Source organism: Lemur catta, chromosome 16 (assembly GCF_020740605.2).
Source record: "Lemur catta isolate mLemCat1 chromosome 16, mLemCat1.pri, whole genome shotgun sequence".
Classification (NCBI taxonomy): domain Eukaryota; kingdom Metazoa; phylum Chordata; class Mammalia; order Primates; family Lemuridae; genus Lemur; species Lemur catta.
Window position 1 is genome coordinate 25,837,824 of NC_059143.1, and position 7,665 is coordinate 25,845,488.

Below are 7,665 nucleotides of genomic sequence, written 5' to 3' on the forward strand. Positions count from 1 at the left end.
AAATAATGGGGAGTGGCTGTAAATACAGATGAAGCTTCCCTCCCCACTGCTCACCTCCTGCTGTATCAAGGGGCCATTTCTAAGTTTCATGAAAGACAATTTTTCCACCAACGGAGGTGGGGGTGGGGGAGTAGGTGTTGAGGGGAATAGAGTGGCAGAGCTCTGTGGCCCAGTCCCTAACAGGGCACAAACCAACACCTGTCCACAGCCCGGTGGTTGGGGACCACAAGGTTAAATGACCCATGGCAATGAAGAATCCGAAACAAAGGGCAATGTTTGGTGGTGGTGTGAAGTCAGAGAAGGTGGTTTAAGGAGAATATGGACAATAATCAAAAGCTGCCAGGAAGGGAAGGAACAGTGAAAAACTGTGGGATTTGGGTCAGGGATGAATTCAAGGGTATGGGCCACCAAATAGCCAGATATCAGAGGCCAGAGTTAAAAAAAAAAAGGAACAAATTTAAAAGTTTGATTAGAAACATTTCACAGTCAGGTAGATATAGCAAGAACAAGTTTTTGTTTGTTTTTATTTTTTTAATGTTTGGGGGGTAGAGTGGAAAGAAATTAGCAGAAATGGGGGAAGCTTCATCTGTATTTACAGCCACTCCCCAGTAGAGTGAGCACCAACTATATACCAGTTGCATGGTAAACACTGGGAATCCAAATGTAAGGTATAGATTCTTGCCCATTAGTGGCTAATGTAGACTAAAGAGAATGGTGTATAACCTGACTCTTTAGATAATGTGGCAAATGTTCTGATGGGGCTGTCCATAGGATCTTATGAAAGCACAAACGAAGGGAGGTGTTGGGGAGAAGGCTGGAGAGACTGGGATTAGAGCTGATGGGCAAAGCTGAGTGTTGATGCATTGGAGATTGAGGGACCAGTGTGGGATGTTTACATTTGCCGGATTAAAGGATGGTGGGATGCCAGGGAAAGAGCTGTGAACTAAGGATTTAAGCAGGGACTTGAGTAAGTGGCACAATCACATCTGCAATTCAGACAGAGCCCTCTGATGACAGCATGAAGGGTGGATCTGAGGGGAGACAAAACTCGGGGCAGAGTGACCAGCTTGGAAGCTCTTGCAAGGATGCAGGCTGCAGCTAATGCAGGCCTGAACTAGTGCAGAGGGGGTGAGGATGGGGGCAGTTTCAGGAGACTCTGGGAGACTGGTGCTTGCTTAGATGGAAGACTGACAGATGATTGGGTGGATAGTGTGTCATTCAGGGAAGTTAAAAAAAAACAACAACAGAGTGTGAGCAGGTTTGATGGTGGCTTATGTGGACATTTGAGAGGAGTTCTGGATAGACTGAGTTTGAGGTTGAGTGACATGCTGTAATCAATAACCCTGCACGTAACTGAACATTTTGTGAGGTCATGTGAAAATAAATATCAAACATGCTCTAATATCTGAATGCTTTCCCTATATAGGTATATTAAGCTCTCAATGAATTTCATAAACCACTTCTAAACACAGTGAAGAAGACAGTTTCTCTTTAGTAACATTATAGAGACATTCATTCCTTGACCTTCTACTCTTCTTCACCATGACATTCCTTCATCCCAACACATTTGCTTTCCACCTGGGTAGAAGCTTTAAGGGGCAGAGTGGATCTGTATCTGTCTGTGCACATACCCATTTTTTCCCTTGTCCAGAGGTGCATGAAGCAGGTGTGTTAGAGGCAAGCTACCATGTTTCTATAAGGATAAAGAGTTAGGAAGTCAAGAAATTTAGGTTTAGAAATAAAAGACAATTTGCCTGTGATGGAACTATGGTTTCTAAGCAAGTGGGGACTGTAGTGTGTGTGTAGGAGTACAAGTGTGGGTACACACTGAACAGATGTGGGAGTTTGGGTGAAGGAACCAGGTCTGTCCCTGGGAGGATATGAATGAAGTATCAAGTTTGGAAAACAACCAAGGAAGCATCCCAAACTGAGTTCATCTTCTCCTTCTTTCACCATCAATTGTCCATGCTCCCCAAATTTCTTGCTTTGATAGTGAAACTGCTGTTAGTTCCATGTTCCAGGCAAAAGACTTAGAAGTCATCTTGGATGTTTTCCTCTCCCTTGTTCACTACATCAGTGTGGTCCAGAAGTCAACAGACAGACCCCAGTTCACTTCTTGTCTCTGCCACAAGGTAGTGGGTTAGGTTCCTAAAATTCTCTAATCCCTGATTCCTCATTATAAAATACAGGTCATAATAGTCATCTCATTTGATGAAGCTTAAATGAGATATTCTGATACTTTGAGAAAACTCAAACAGTGTTTCTTTCTAAATTCCACACTACAACAATCATCAATACAGAAGAAGACTTCTGTGACCAAATGTGTGGGACTTTGGCCCCCACACACTGGGCAGTGGACACCACTGGGGTGTCCTCTAATACAATTACACTCTCTACCTGGTAGTAGTATCAGATGCCACAGAGTGATGGCTCAGTCCCCAAGACTGCCCACCCCCCAACACCAGTCCCAAGTCAGGATCTCTGGAACATCTGACCAACTGGCTTCAAGTTGAGGTTCCCAAGACTCCCTCCTTGGGTTTGATTAATTTGCTACAGCAGCTCACAGAACTCAGGGAAACACTTATGTTTACCAGTTTGTTATAAAGGATATTACAAAGGATACAGATGAAGAGATGCATAGAGTGAGGTATGGGGGAAGAGGCACAGAGCTTCCATGCCCTCCCTGGGCGTGCCACCCTCCAGAAACCTCCATGTGGTCAGCTATCCAGAAGCTATCCAAACCCTGTCCTTTGGGCCTGTCATGGAGACTTCGTTGGTCATCCATGACTGAAGCATGGGCAATTGTGTCAAAATGTGACTGGACAAAAAGGGTATGATCCCAACCCAGTAAGGTCTGTCAGTTCAGATTCTTCCTGGTGTCTCTGTGCAGCATTCCTTCCTCCAGGGTATGGGGCAGGCAGGACTCCCTCTGGAATGAGGGTCTTATGACCCACAATCAGAGTCCCGCCATGGGCAGGTGAAAGGAGGACAGCAGGTCAGAGAGCAAGATCCTATTCCCTAAGGCCTGCTTCTGAGGCCTAAAGCACCCCAACATAATTACAAAAGACTGTAACAAGCGTTATAGGAGTCACAAGCCAGGAACTATGGATGAAAACATATATATATATATATATATATATATATATATATATATAATTATAATATCACTTGTAGATTCCAAGTGATTCCAATGGGCAACTGTGTTAGTTTCCTTGGTACTGTAACAAAGTATCACAAATTTGATGGCTTAAAACAACTGAAATTTATTCCTTCACAGTTCTGGAGGCCAGAAGTCAGAAATTGGTTTCACTGAGCTTGAATCAAAATGTCAGCAGGGTATGGCAGTACTCCCTCTGGAGGCTCTAGAGGAGGATTCATTCCTTTCTTCTTCCAGCATGTGGTGGCCGCCAGCATTCCTTCGCTTCTGGCTATATCACTCCTATCTCTTAGCCAGAATTTTCAACTCTCCCTCTGCTCCCTTCTTATAAGGATACATGTGGTTGCCTTTAGGGCCCACCTGGATAATCCAGAATAATCTCTCTATCTCAAGATCCTTAATTTAATTACATCTGCAAAGCTTCTTTCCAAATAAGGTAAAATTTACAGATTCCAGGAATTAGGACCTGATGTCTTTGGGTGCCATTTTTTAACCCACTACAGCAACCAAAGTTGAGAACCTCCATATTAGCTAATTAAGGAACTGTCTTAAAGAGAAAGCGTTGAGAAGACAAGCATTTGAGAGCAGTTTTAACCCTTGGTCTGTGGGCTCTCTGTGTGCCCAGTATGGTAACCACTAGACACATGTGGCTACTGAAGTTTAAATTTAAATTAACTAAAATTAAATAAATGAGAAATTCAGTTCCTTAGTCACACTGGCCACATTTCAAGTGCTCTATAGCCTCATGAGGCTAATGGCTACCATATTGGACAGGACAAATATAGAACATTTCCATCATCACAGAGAGCTCTAGTGGACACCACTGTATACACTCTGAAATATGTAAAGAATTTCTAGGTGCATATATGCACTTTTGTGGGGACAGGACTAACAGAGGACACAAGCTACTAACCTTGACCAGTCTAATCTGTTGATATGTTTTATTTGGCTCATTGTTTTAAACTTGGATTAGTTCTCAACTTGTAAATTTTGATTCCATACATTTAAAAAAAATCTGCACTACTCACTTCACTTGGAAAACTGAAAAATCTGGGAACACTGGTCCCGAATTCCCTTAGGGCAAACATTTAGGGGGAAGTATTATATAATCTACCTGGTTTACACAGAGCATTCTTGCCCCATTTGGCCAAAATCCCCACCTGCCCTTTCCATTTATGTCACCTGTATAGCCTACAGGTGTTTGAGTTTGAAACTTACTTTTGGCCTTCATCTTCCATTCAATTCTCAAAGAGTCCATGCACGACCCAGATCACTGCTTCTCAAACTTGAATATGTGTATGAATCACTATGTGATCTTATTAAAATACAAGTTATGGTTTTTCTGCATTTGTAACACCTCCCAGGTGATGGTAATACTTTGAGTAGAAAGGCTTTGATTGAATCTAGGAGCTGGTTCATATCTACCTACAAAGAAACCAAGGCAATATCTGTTTCCCATGATAGCTAAATGGAGAGTCAGTGCAAATCCCAGGCAAGCTTTAGTGCTAATGGCAGTACTGTACTACTGGTAACTGTAGCTTCTCCCCTCATCTTTAATGTGGCTTCTTTGGTATTTAATAGTGTATTTGTACCAATTGAAACTTATTTTAATTATTGCACAGATGTGGGTGAGGTTTTTAATTGTCCACTTGGCACATGTTTCTGAGGTAAAGCCTGCCTGAGATTCTTAGCAAAAACACTTACTAAACACTCTGAAAATGATACCATATCCTTGGAGTTTTGAGGATAAACATGAATCTGAAAACTACCTTGGAACCCCTGTCTTTGTGGCTGAATTTAGAGATGTTGTGCCATTGTGTTTCTTTTATATTACATTTCACTCATGGAGTTGTTGAAACACAAGATAAAAAAGAGTCACCATTAGTCAAGGAAACCTGGAGATAAAACAGAGATGTGCTAATAAAAACTACTGATTTGTTGATTTATTTAATTAGTATTTTTGTACATAATGAGCCTAACACTAGTCTTATAACGTGCATTTTATGGTAAAATTGGTTAAGATATCTTTTTTTTTAATTGAAGGCATTTTATTTTTATACAACCTACATGACATATTTTTTCCTTAAAACAATGCCTCCACTCCAAATAAATCATGGTGAAAATAAATGAAGAGCTCAAGATGACATCAGTCCCATTTGTCTTAAGTCCTGGTGTTGTGTAGGTGACAAACAGCAGCCAGTTATGATGACAGGTGATAGATCCAAAGTAATTGCCAAATTTGTTAACATGTTTTCATTTCTAAACCATCCTTAAAGAAAATCATATATGGGGTCACACCATGCTCACGGTAGTCCAGTAGAGCAACCATGCCATCTGGATTTATATTTTACCAACAAAGAACTGGTAGTTTTTGAAATTAGCAAGGATGTGTTTGATTTGTTCTGCAGCCCTGTCATAAAAGCTTTTACTCTTTCTGGTCCCTGTCCTTCAAGTTCGCCTTTGGTTGACTTCTTGTCATCTTTGATGTACTTCTTGTAGGCTTCTTTTGTGAAGCTGGTTTCCTGCAAATGATGGCTCATGACGACAGCAAAACCAGTGATTACTGTGCTTCCGGTACCTCCGCCCTCGGGGCCTTCAGCGGCAGCATTTCCACTAATGAGCGAGTCATCAATGTTACCCTCTGTCCTACTGACCATCTTCCCGTCCACCTCCAGGCACAGGCCGTCTGTGATCTCTCCCATCTTGTAAATGTCGGAGAGCATCTCATCGTGGCTGATGAGGTCCCGGTAGATAATCATGATGGCGGCTGAAGGGAGACGATGGCCGTGCTAGCTTAGCAGGGGGGTGGGGAGGAGCAGGTGGAGAAAGCTAAGATACCCTTTTGAATTGCGTTTGCATTGCTGCTATTGAAAAAGATGACTGTATTTTCGATGCCTTTAACAGGCTATACATCACCATTTTAATTTTTTTCAAAGTCATTTGTTAGGTAAGATTTTCCCCATTTTTTCTTCACTTTAGCTCTTCTGATGGTCAAAGAGAAAATGGAGCCCTCTATAAATTGTAGCAGTGAGGTAGTTTCCCATTAAGTGTTCTCTTCTAATAAATAATATTAGGCTTTGGTGAGTGCTTTCACATATTTAAGATATGGGTGGAATATTATGTCTTTTTAAATGTCTGAGGAGGTGTGAGTTTTGAGTGTAAAATTTCTCACACCTACCACTTTTGCAAGGCTGCTCCCCAGTGTGGGTTACCTGATGACTAGTAAGAAGTGACAGCCATCTAAAGCCTTCATGGCCTGGATGGCATTGACAGGGCTTCTCTCCTGTGTGCATTCTTTGATACGGAATCAATGTTTCGCTCTGACTAAAGGCCTTCCCACAGGCATCATGTTCATAGAGCTTCTCCCCATGTGAGCTCTGACTAGAGGTGCCACCTTCCTTCATCTGTCGTTTCTGTCCCCTGTGGAGTCACTGATTTGGGAGCTCTGCACACTTCCCGCCCTGTCCACGCTCATTCACATGGTTTCTATTCTGTATGGATTCTCTGGCATAAAATAAAGACTGATATTTGACTAAAGATTGCATCACATTCATTACATTTATATTGTTTTCTATGAGATGGATTTTACCGATTTCTTTCTAACTTGCCTTCAAAGGTGTTTCAAACAGAGAATGTCTTTCCTATGACTCTCAGAAACGGCCTCATGTGGTCCTTTTTCTGCAGAGACTTCTGACTTAGAAGAATATTCTTTCTTCTTCATATAGATAGCTTTATCTGAAATATGAAATAGAAATAAAAATATCACCTATTCCTCTAAGTAGATAGTGGAGAAGAAATGGATGAAAACAACAACAACATACACACAAGCACTTCATACCTTATGCTTAGTTGTAGGGAAGCATATTCAGAGAATTGCAGGACTAAAACAGGATTATTAAGGTCCAGAGGTGATATCTGAGGGGAAATAAGTCAGGAGGATTAAAAAATGATCAGATGAAGTTAAAAAATAGATATGTATATGTTTACTGGGTGGTTGCTAAATATCAGGCACTGTGATAATGCCTTTTACTTGTCATCTTATTTAATTCTTTTTGTTGTTGTTGAGACAGAGTCTCACTCTGTTTCCCAGGCTAGAGTGCCATGGCGTCAGCCTAGCTCACAGCAACCTCAAACTCCTGGGCTCAAGCGATCCTCCTGCCTCAGCCTCCCAAGTAGCTGGGACTACAGGCATGTGCCACCATGCCCAGCTAATTTTTTCTATATATATTTTTAGTTCTCCATATAATTTCTTTCTATTTTTAGTAGAGACAGGGTCTTGCTCTTGCTCAGGCTGGTCTCAAATTCCTGAGGCTCAAACGATCGGCCCGCCTGGGCCTAGGATTACAGGCGTGAGCCACCGCGCCCAGCCCATCTTATTTAATTCTTACAACTGTGTGACACTGACCAGGCCAGGGAGAAAGACATGCCATCCTGACCGACTGGGGTCATCCAGCAATACAACCAAGCAGGTGACCCGATTGGGAGTCCCACCAGTCAACACCCTCCTC

At 42.0% G+C, this 7,665-nt stretch overlaps 1 pseudogene across 1 annotated transcript; it reads right to left on the reverse strand.

Annotated features, from left to right (window-relative positions):
* Nucleotides 1–5,242: 5,242 nt before the first annotated feature.
* Nucleotides 5,243–5,955, reverse strand: LOC123621492 (annotated as a pseudogene). Its single transcript, XR_006729165.1, has one exon. The product of XR_006729165.1 is annotated as a translationally-controlled tumor protein-like (transcript).
* Nucleotides 5,956–7,665: the final 1,710 nt, after the last annotated feature.